Source organism: Octopus bimaculoides, chromosome 6 (assembly GCF_046866305.1).
Source record: "Octopus bimaculoides isolate indiv1 chromosome 6, ASM4686630v1, whole genome shotgun sequence".
Taxonomy (NCBI): Eukaryota; Metazoa; Mollusca; class Cephalopoda; order Octopoda; family Octopodidae; genus Octopus; species Octopus bimaculoides.
The window spans coordinates 63,266,274-63,278,837 of NC_142933.1; the positions used below are offsets into that span (position 1 = coordinate 63,266,274).

The 12,564-nt window shown below is 37.7% G+C and overlaps 1 protein-coding gene across 1 annotated transcript in view; it reads right to left on the bottom strand.

Annotated features, from left to right (window-relative positions):
• Positions 1-12,564, bottom strand: part of LOC106868720 (maternal embryonic leucine zipper kinase) — a 92,294-nt gene that overhangs the window by 38,755 nt on the left and 40,975 nt on the right. The window lies entirely within an intron of this gene.

The window sequence follows — 12,564 nt, forward strand, 5'->3', positions numbered from 1 at the left end:
GTGTGCTTGTCCTATCATACATTAGCCTTTCAATACCTGGCGTACTACAACTCACTTCTACCTTCCTCTCCCAAATATTTCCTCATAATAGTGGGAGTTTTTCCTTTTCTTTTCCCCTATTCTTTTCTGTCTTGAAAGTTACATGGCAATCTCACAAGTGCTAGTGGCATGACAAAAGTACACTCTGTGAAGTGGTTGAGATTAGAAAAGACATCCAGCTATAGCAACCATACCAAAGATGACATTGAATCTCAATGCAACCTGTCAAACTGTCCAACCCATGCCAATATGGAAAGCAAGCATTAAATGATGACATTTATTTCTATATATATTTGAGATGCGTTTCATTATGGTGTCTATTTTTCTGGCTATTTCCTCATTTTGGATGTGTTGTAATATCCAGTTTTCTTAAGATAATATTTCTGAAATAAATCAAGAATTGAACCTGGAAGTTTTATGTTACCAGCTGGGTCTGATTTTTTTATCATTGGCCTATTGATCCAAAGGGTAATCCTGATGTTATTATAGAGTACTTAAGAACTATAACACCAAATTTTACTTTCACAATGTCAATAAGCTACCATGCTAAGTATTTTGGCTTTGTAGCAATGTTGGATTCATGATGATAAATGTTTACATATTTTTCATTAGATATATTTCAAAGTGATGAAATAGGTAAGGGTTGATCACAGGAAGAACATTTTATTGTAAAACTGGAGGTAGCCAAGAAATGTAGCAGGTTGCTAGGGGAGAAGCTGGGCATTAGGTCTATATAGCAAAGGGAGAAGTAGAAAGTAAGAGGTTTGCCAATGCTCTACAAATGACAATCAAAGGTATGAGGATTTCTGGATTGCAAGACAGTGTATCAGAGACAACTGAAATGTATCTGATAATCATGCACAGATTGATGATGGTATACTTGCACTTAGTGATGTTAAAATGAAAGTCATGGAAGTGCTATGAACGGCTATCAAATGTGGAGAATGCATAGGAAAAAGATCTTCCCAATATGGACCCAACAGAGACACCAGCACTATGATAGATAAGGCAATTAAGGATATGAAGACGGGTAAAGCCCCTAATCCATCAGAAATCACCACTGAAATGCTTAAAATATCTGGCAGAGTAGGAAACGGTCTAGTTACTCATATAGTTAATTAGGTTGTACAGGAAGGTGTCATGCCAAACAACTTTTACGGCAGAATTGTAGACAACTATTACTAGAATTGTAGACAACTATTACTAGAATTGTAGACAACTATTACTAGAATTGTAGACAACTATTACTAGAATTGTAGACAACTATTACTAGAATTGTAGACAACTATTACTAGAATTGTAGACAACTATTACTAGAATTGTAGACAACTATTACTAGAATTGTAGACAACTATTACTAGAATTGTAGACAACTATTACAGAATTACAGAGGTATCAAATTTCTGGACCAGGTCATGTAACAGAAATAATTATAGCCCAATTAATTAGGAAGAGAATTAGTCAAGATACAGTTTGATTTTGTGTCAAGGAGGAAAGGTACTGATCCTTTCTTTCTATTAAGACAGGTGCAGAAGTATTTAACAAGTAAGCTATTATACTTAGTTTTCATCAATCTGGGGAGAAAACCTTTGGTGGTCTGTGAGAAAGCCAGGGATAGACGGATGGCTGGTGAGAGCCATACAAGCCATGTACAGGAACATTGTCAGAAAGGTGAGAGTTAGCAACAAGTACAGCAAGAATTTAGTGTACAGGTAAAAGTTCATCGGGACTCAGTTCTCAATACCCTCCTATTCATCATAATCTTCCAGACCATAACAAAGAAATTTAAGATTGGTTACCCTATGCTGATGACCTCATTCTTATAGTGAACTATGTAGTAGAACTAGAAAACAAATTTCAGTTATGGAAGTAAAACCTGGAATCAAAGGGCCTTAAAGTTAACTTAGCAAAACCAAAGTTCTAAATAAATAGGAATACAGACAAGACTTTGATCTCTTCAGGAAAACGGCCTGGATTGATATTTAGGAAAGTTGTATACATTCTATATGGTGTACCTACTGCAAACTATGGACACACAGCAAGTGCAGTGGAGTTACAGGAAGGCTATTTGTGACACATGTGCCAGAACAATAAACACTAAGTACACACAGGAAGTGGACTCTTAAATGCCTAGAGGTAGTAGATAGTTTCTGTTATGTAAGTGACTTAATTAGCAGTGGTAGAGGATGTCCTGAAACTATAGCTGCTAGAATAAGAATAGGATGGAAAAGTTCAGAGAATTATTCTGCTGGTAACTAAAGGTCTCTCACTCTCAGAGTGAAAAGCAGATTGTATGATGCTTGTATATGAGCAGTAGAGCTAAATGAAAGTGAGATGTGAGCCCTGAAAGCAGAGGACATGGAAAGACTAAGAATAAATTATGCCTATATGCTCTGATGTGCATATATGACAAAGAACAAATGTGTTGAGAAAGAAACTAGGTGTAAGAGGAATCAAATATAATATGCAAGAGAGAAATAGTTGCACTGATAAGGACGTATGGTGAGTATGGATGATGATAGCTGTATAAAGCGCTAATCACTTAAAGTAAATGGAGCTTATGGAAAAGAACCAGGAAGACATGGGATGAAGTAGTGAAGGTTGATCTCAAGATGTTGAGCCATGTGGTGGAGATGACAAAAGAATGAGATGGTTAGCATTTCGCTTTGCTCAATAAGACTCAACTGCCATGGCAAAAATAAGGTACTTATAGAATTAGGTTTATATATATGCACTCAATGGATCTTAACCGTACACTAAATGTATTTCAATCATGCTTTTCTTACTATCACTCCTTTCACAATGACACCATTCAAGCTGATGTAATTCGATGACAGCAGAAACTGCACATATTTCTTGCTTTTGCACAATTGTTTACTCCACCCTGTAACTACCTCTCATTCTCAAAATCATCCCTTCCTATTCTATTTTCCACTGCTCACCCCTTTGTGTGCCTTCAGGTATCTCTCCCTCTTTTTCTGAACTACATCTTAGAACTGTCATACCTCATTTCTAATACCTTCTTATATCTGCTATCACTCTCAATATCCAATCATATCTGGTGTCAGTACCACCCACTTACTTTTGTCTCCCATTCCCTATAGTCACCATGACATACCTTTGACCTTTATCTCTGGCCTTGTACACATCTCTCTCTCTCTCTCTCTCTCTCCCACCATCCTTATTTTCTGATCTGTCTACAGATTTATTACACTGCTGCTCTTCACTTACTTCCTGCATTGCTACTTATTTCTTTTATAATTTCTCCCATATACTGATATTTACCATCAACCATATCTTCAGTCTTGTACATCATTCACTACATTAACCTCTACCCTCATCCATACCCACCTGTCATTCCCTTATGAATTCATTCACTCACACCTCCCCATCCTCCATCCATATTCTCTCTTATACAAACTTTCTTGTATGACATGCCTCTGTCTTCTTCTCAGTTATTTTTCACCCATTCTTATATAGTGTGAAGTAACCATCTACCTCTTTTATAGCAAGACACCTGTACCTGCCCTTATATCAGGCTTTAGCCTCTCAACACCTGCCATAAATCCATCTTTCCCAAAAGAAGTTTCTTCTTTGTCTTGCAATTTACTTGACAAGCTTTGCTTCTTGTGCCAGTACCAGGTAAAGGCATCCAGTACACTTTGTAAAGTGGTTGGCATTAGAAAGAGCATATAACCACAGAAACCATGCCAAAACAGACAATTGGAGTCTGGATAACTCCCCAGCTGGCCAGCTCCTATCAAACCATCCAACCCTGCCAGCATGGAATGCAAATGCTAAACAATGATGATCATCATCATCATAACACATACAAATGCGTTTCTGTTTACTTTCTGTCTACAAAATTCTACTAATTAAGTACTGATCAACTTGAAACTAAGGTGAAAGACAGCTACCAAGGTGTCAAGTAGGGGGGTCAAATGTGGAATCACTTAGGTGTAAAATGAAATTCACAACTAACTCCACACAAGTTTTTAGCTTTAAGTGACAAAATTTGAACACAAACCATACGGCCCACTAATTAAACTCCTATTTTTTGTAATTACATGTCATAAATACCACAATTACTTGTGTATAAGCCATACTTTTTGAAGACAACTTCAATTACAAAAGTCAGGAGTATGACACGTGTAAGGTTAAGAAATCCTTTACAAGAAACTTCATCCTCATCACAAGTGGCCACTATATAAAGTGGGATTTCTACACAAGTGTGAATTATACAAGGGGAAATATGGTATAGCTGAGTGCTCTAGTGTGTTTCTGTCAAAGATCATCATCATCATCATCATCATCATCATCATCGTCGTTTAACGTCCACTTTCCATGCTAGCATGGGTTGGATGATTTGACTGAGGACTGGTGAAACCAGATGGCTACACCAGGCTCCAATCTGATTTGGCAGAGTTTCTACAGCTGGATGCCCTTCCTAACGCCAACCACTCAGAGAGTGCAGTGGGTGCTTTTATGTGCCACCGGCATGAAGGCCAGTCAGGCGGTACTGGCAACGGCCACGCTCAAAATGGTGTATTTTATGTGCCACCCGCACAAGAGCCAGTCCAGGGGCACTGGCAACGATCTTGCTCGAAAGTCCTTACACATGCCGCAGGCAGAAATTCCAACTATGGCTATAAAGTACTTCTAAGATTAAACAGCTGTTCATTATAAAAAGATTCCTTTAATTACTTATGACAGAAGGCTGTGGTTGCTATTTCTAGCAGATTGAATGACTATAATCTTCATTCAGCTCAGAATCTCACAAATCATACCTGACTATTTTAAATAAGGAAATAACACACCAGATAATCTACTACTATATACTCACTAAAAATATGGAATGGTCAACATTGAAATATTTTTGTTATATGTCCACTCTATTAGGGCTAGTGCTTATTACACTTATGACAGTCTGTCAAAGGTGATAAGAACATTGATCTAAGATATTCATTCTCCTCCATCTTCAGCACATCGTTTCTCATGGGAACAGATGTGGTTGATAAGACATGAGATAGGTAAATCATGTGGCACTGAGGGCACTTGTTTGTTTCACCAAACAACAACTGTAGAGGGTTGATGATGACGTCCCCCTCCTCTCTTCGTGCAGTCTCCAGAGTTCGGTTTCAAAGCAATCTTCTCCAGCATCATACATGGACCTCCATGCCTTCCACTTTAAAAGCCAGGGACACTGCATAATATGAGAGAACACTTGAGATGATCGTGAAAATGAAGTTTTGGACATTCATGAGGCCTTCTTCTAGTCTTAATCTCACTGAACAGAATCATCTTTGGAAACCAATTATCCAGCATCAGAATCACATGGCCAACCCAGCAAAAGAAAACGACAAAGGATGCAGACCTCAATGCTGTAGATCCTAGCCCTCAGGAGGATTTTGGAATGAGACACCTTGTCATTCCATGTAAAACCAAGGATACTTTGGAGTGATCTAATATGGAAAGCTTCCAGTTGTTTGATTTGGCACCAATAAAAGGGTCCAGCATTTAGACCCCATCAGGAGGGTGGATACATAGCCAGTTCAATAGATGGAAATTTTTGTGCTTGCTCTAAGGTTTTGTTCTGAAAGACTCATTCACTGAGTCTTCTAAAAGATGCAGAGGCCAAGTTGATCAGACAGGGTATCTCCTCATCAAGGTGTGCAATGTTAGACATTGGACATCCAAGATAGCAGAATGAGCCAGTATGCAGTACAGAAGTATCATCAATAATAATGGACTGAAGGGGAGATGAGTATGGGAAAGCTGATTACAGAACTTCAGTTTTTCAATGATTTGCTTGAAGACTAAGCCAAGAATAGACACTGTCCATTGAGCTCATTATGTGTTGAAGAGAGGTGGAGGTATGAGATGGTGCAGCTAAACTATCAGCATACTGAATCTTGTACACCACAGTTGAGAGGATTTTTGATGTAGCTTTCAGGCAGTGAGTGTTAAAGATGCTGCAATCATAGTGGTATCCGATATGAATTCCATATTCTTTGGTGAACTATCCCCTGACAAGAACACTTTCTTGTTTTATCACCACTAGGACATCAAAGGGCTCCAAGGCATCATTGGCAAGAGTCACTCTTGCTTGAAAACCATCATGGAACTTCTGGATGATTGAGAGAAGTGTTGGACAGCCAAACTTCTGAAGCAGGTGTAACATGTCTTTCTGTTGTTCATAACGTTTTTCAAGAAGAAGATGGACCGAAAACATCATGTCAGAAGTGCTTTTTTCTGGTTGAAACCCACATTGGGGCTCAGACGTTTACCACATTGACAACATAAATAGAAGACATTGGAGAATCTGTAAGAAGATATTGCCAGCATCATCCAGGAGAGATTCCCCTGCTGTTATCACACTCTACGTGGTCTCCCTTGCACATCTAGACTGTGATAATATTGGAGTGCTTCCATCTGTCTGGCATAGTCTGACCTTGCGAACAGATAGGAAACAAAGAGTGAAGATGGAATGTGATGTGAGGCCCTCCATACTTTTATGGCAATCTTATCGATGCCAGGAGACTCCTTGTTTTGGGGGTCGTAGATGGCCTGTTAGACCTCATCAAGTGTTGGTGGCTGTCAAGTTCTGTCAGGACAGGAAGATCTGGAATCTCTTCAAGTGCCATGGGGTCCGTAGAGCGGACACAATTCAGAAGTTCTCAAAAATGTTCGCCCACCAGTGAAGGATCACACTTTTCTCTTTCAATAAGGACCATTGAAAGATTTCACCAGAGCAATCACCTATCTGCATGGGCCAAAAATGCTCTAAAGTAAGTTGTAAAATTCATATGATTTCCACAAAACATGAATTTTACGACTAAAAATTCTATAGCATTGGATTATTCATTAAAAAAGATACGAGATGAATAGGTCTGCTCGAAACGCAAGATATTTCCCTCTCTTAATGATACACCAACACATCACATCACAACTTTTATGTCAAGTTAATGACTAAACCACCAAGATGTCTCGATTATCCAGAAAAAATTGGTAAAGGTTCCTCCAAATATTCTAACTTTGAAACAAGATCACATTCGAAAGTATAATCCAGTCTACGACGTAGGAAGGGGATGGTGTGATCTCCGCTGGATTACCTTAATTCATACGTTAGCTTTAACAAAGTGGTTGAGAAAATGCTACATAATTTTTCTTTTAATTCTATAAGCAGTTATCTCCCATGGTTATGCTAAGGGAGACAACTTATTAACTTCACAAAAGCGCTATTAATATTAAGGTTGTTGGTTTGAAATTTTATTTTTGCAATAAATGAATTACTTCCTACCGAATTGAGAAAACAAATTACTGAATAGTTTTGGAGCGATCTCACCACTATATTGACACCATTTAAATCCGAGTTAATAAAAACTAGCAGCAAAATCTCTCTCAAATTGCTATCCTCTTACATAAGGTAACACTATAGTTTTTCATGCCGGTAGCGTCTCTAAGTAATCAACTTCAATGGTTTGTTATTTTAAATATGCTGGGTTTCCTTTTTTCTTTCTTTCTCTTTCTCTCTCTCTCTCTCAGTGATTCTTTCATGGCTATTTTGACAATCACATCGATATCATCTTTTGCTGAGAATGACCAATAGGAGTAAAAAATAGAAACATATCTAGAGTTGTCCCCCGTATTTGGCATATTTTTTTTAAATAACCTCTCTAATTGAGCTAATGTTATCTTTTCCTCACCACATATTATCAGTTAGATATTTGATGTTCAGAGCATTAAAAATATTAGCATTGACTAAACAGTTTACTTTTGCTGCTCTGCGTTCTCAGTTCAAATCCTGCTTGGCCATTTATCCATTGAATAAATTAAGTCCTGTATTGAAATCAATTCAGTTAGCTAACTCCCTTAATCAATACTGTTGTTGTTTAACTCAGATCAACTCTGATCACAACAAACCGATATAAACACATTCCACTCATGACCATCCGTTTTATTTTCATACATTAGGCATTTAACGATCACTGGCACGTAAAGTACACCATTTCGAGCGTGGCTGTTGCTAGTACCACCTGACTGGCCTTCGTGCCGGTGGCACGTAAAAGCACCCACTACACTCTCGGAGTGGTTGGCGTTAGAAAGGGCATCCAGCTGTAGAAACTCTGCCAAATCAGATTGGAGCCTGGCGTAGCCATCTGGTTCACCAGTCCTCAGTCAAATCGTCCAACCCATGCTAGCATGGAAGGCAGATGTTAAACGATGATGATAATGATGATAATCCAATAGTTCTTTTATTCTTTTTAAGATGATTTGAACGTATTAAAGACTTGTAGGCAGACGGTATTTCATTTTGCAACCATATACTACAACATATATTGAAAGCTTTTATAAGTGAATACCGTGTACTACTGTGTTAGCAGTGCACTTAAATCATGTGTTAAGGTCGTCTCCACAGATTTTCTAGAGAAATTAATGCCAGTACTGATTTTATTACGTTTTGCATCTGAGACGTCAGATATAAATAAGATCGAAGATGAATAAATGGTTAATGGATGTATATGCCATATTTCGGGAGTTTTTTTCCTTCATCAGCATCCATCTAACCCATTCATCGTCCACAAACTCATTGCTTAAATAGCCATTACATATAGCAGTTTATAGATTAAAAACATTCCTGGAAGCTGGTACATAAATATTAATGACTTGTATGCGACAAAGTATATTAAACATTCAAAAGTCAATACCATGTACTACTGTGTTAGCAGTGCACTTAAATCACACGTAAAGGTCATCTCTACAGATTTTCTATTATAAAAGTGCCTATATTGCCTTCAAGAAATTAACTTTGTCAGTGGTATTTATTACAGCACTTAACATTCTGAGTAACACCACCATGGTTGACTTTACATTCAACCCTTCTGTGAACAATAATGTCAGCTAATTCCTCTCATCAAATTGCTTATCTTACCACTACCATCAACATCATTTGATGCCCTTCCTGCTGCCAACACAAGTAAGGTAATATTTCCCCCACAGCAACCTTGTGATATTTGCTTATAGGTGTAAGAGTGATTGTGTAGTAAGAAGCTTCTTTCCCAACCACATCGTTCCAGGTTCAACCCCACTGCATGGCACCTTGGGTAAATATCTTATACTACAACCTCAGACCAACCAAAGCCTTGTGAGTGAATTTGGTAGATGAAAATCTGAAAGAAGTCCATCCTCTATGTGTATGTGTGTGTGTGGGTGTGTATGTGTGTGTGCCCCTTCACCACCACAGTATTGGTGTGTTTATGTCCCCATAATGTAGCAGTTTGGCAAAAGAGACCAGTAGAATAAACACTAGGCTTAAAAAGATAAGTTCTGGGTTTGATTTGTTTAACTAAAGAACCCTTCAAGACAGTGTCCCAGCATGGCTGCCATCAAATGACAGAAACAAATAAAAGACAAAAGGTATTTGAAGTTCAAACCCAATCCAGGTCAACTTTGTCTCTCAAACTTTTGTGGTTAGCAAAGTACAAGTAAAATACTTGGGTTAATTTAATCAACTAGATCGTCCTCTACAAAATATCTGTACACTTTTGCCAATGTTCAAAACCATTATTATTGTTATTACTCAAAAGCCTCATTCTCTGTTAATTTCAGTGAGGTAACAACCAAAGGAGATGAGAATAGTAAGTAAACAATCTCTATATTAACTGACAATTTATAAAGTAAAATAGAAATTTTCCCATGACAAAGAGGCATGCCTGCCTAATGTGGACTAAACCATTGCACAACAATCATCACAAAACTTGATCAATACTAGTGATAGGAGGATTATTATGTAGCTGCAGGTCAGCTCTGATTCATCAGGATTATGACATGCTGATAATTAAACAACCAGGCACAATCTACTAATAGATTACACTGTATAACACGATTTTTGTCCGAGGGTAGCAACTGTTATTTCCTGTTTGCTTACTCTTAGACAGTATGAAAAATGGCCAATATTTCCTTCAAACTTTGCTTTTGTTATTATCTTCTCGTTGAATAATTGTGTAACGGCTGAGCAGTCTATGGAGATAAACACCATTAACATGATATGCAGAATATATGTGACAAGAGGCTGGCTCTTTGAATTACACATACAGCCCATCCAACAGGTGTTGTCAACTCAATTTCAGTCGCAAAATCTGACTGAATCAAAGATACAGCTGAGGTCACTTGGGGCTGAACTCAGGACTTTCAGGTTATGAACCCCTTTACTATTTGACTATGCCTACACTTCCAGGTTATGAACGCCTTACTATTTGGTTATGCCTACACTATGGTTACAACAACTGACAACTCACATCTAACTATTTGAATATTACACCCCAATCATCAGACTGGATATAAAGTTTTGTGAGGTTACAACTCTCATAATCAGAAACAATTCATGTTTATTTGGCATTGAGTATTGTTTCAAACTTCTCACCATTTGTAGCTATGTAAACACCCAGGGACGTAGGTATTTTGTAGGCACAGGTGTAGCCGTCTGGTAAGAAGTTTGCTTCTCAACCTCATGGTTCCAGTTTCAGTCCTACTGTGCAGCATCTTGGACAAGTGTCTTTTACTATAGCCTCGGGCCAACCAAAGTCTTGTGGGTGGATTTAGTAGAGGGAAACTCAAAGAACCCCATCGTGTGCATGTATATACATGTGTGTATGTGTCTTTGTGTCAGTAATTGTCCCCTGCTACCACTTGACAACCAGTGTTGGTGTGTTTACATCCTCATAATATAGCAGTTCCGCCAAAGAGACCAATAGAGTAAGTAACAGGCTTTAAAAAAAATAAGCACTGGCACTGATTTGTTTGATTAAAATTCAAAGCAGTGCCCCAGCATGGCCACACTCTTATGAGAGAAACAAATAAAAGCTAAATGAAGATATACATATACACACAACATATATTTTACACAAGGCTTCCAAAGGTAACACTTCCTTCAGCAGCACTCAGATGGCGATCACAACGATTGCTGCACCTTCTGACAGTATCTTGTATTCCAACAGACCCAAGACAGCAACACTACTATTTATCCACTGTAAAATGTCTTTTCCTCGTTATTTATACGGCCACCACCACCACCAGCAACCGGATGCAGCTATAATCATTCCAACCATAGAGGAAATATTTTATTTAACCACTTGTTGAGGACCTGTTCTTTGCTCTCGGCTTTGGTTTTTTTTTTTTTTTTTTTTTTTCACATATCTGCCAGATCCATTTTAAAACAGGTAAAACAGGATGGCTATAAACACAAATTATCTCCCTTGATAAATTACGGAACAGCTATGACTTTGTGAAGTTATCTCCCTTTGACCGTTCTCTGACTACGCACTTGAGTAAACAAATAGTAAATCTAAATATATTTTAAATGCACGTATCCTTATTTTAAATTAATTAAAACCTCTATTTTGAATTTGAGATCAGTGAAGAATGGAGTACATACAATACCACACATCAACAACTGCCCTTTATAGATAACTTGTTAATGGTTCTACGTTAACTATGGGCAGTACTGACAGTCAAATACAATAACTGTTAACCTTCTCTTCAAGAAGTAAACATTGGATATAATTTTTTCTATACACTAAATGAAATCTTTTTTTTTAAATGTCTCCTTTTACAGCTTTTTCACCATTCACTCTTAATTATAGTTACCATCTAAACAAACTCTGATTTATACACTGGATTAATTTTACAATATTCCATACACACACATCACTTTAACATTCGTTTTTCTATGCTTGCATGGATCAGATGGAATTTGTTGAGGGAGATTTCCTACTGTTGTATGCCCTTCCTGTTGTTAACAAACACCCCCATTTTAAAACAAGGCAATGTTTTTCTCAGGGCAGACAAGTTTTCATAAAATATTGGAAATGAATGGCATTTATTTATAATAATCACAATGTCAACACAAACACACACATTTATATATATAATAGGCTTCTTTTCAGTTTCTATCTACAAAATCCACTCACAAGACTTAGGTAGTACCAGGGAGTAGAATAGCTTCGTCCAAAGAACCACACAGTAGGACTGAACCCAAAACATGTGGTTACAAAGCAAAATTCTTAACCACACTGCCAAGCCCCAGCTACATATATTTTATCAGGTCCCTTGCAACACTGAAAACACTGGTTTCATGCAATCAACAAATTAGCCCCATTTTAAAACAAGGCAATGTTTTTCTCAGGGCAGACAAGTTTTCATAAAATATTGGAAATGAATGGCATTTATTTATAATAATCACAATGTCAACACAAACACACACATTTATATATATAATAGGCTTCTTTTCAGTTTCTATCTACAAAATCCACTCACAAGACTTAGGTAGTACCAGGGAGTAGAATAGCTTCGTCCAAAGAACCACACAGTAGGACTGAACCCAAAACATGTGGTTACAAAGCAAAATTCTTAACCACACTGCCAAGCCCCAGCTACATATATTTTATCAGGTCCCTTGCAACACTGAAAACACTGGTTTCATGCAATCAACAAATTAGCCAACATCATGCTTAAATGTGTAGCTAC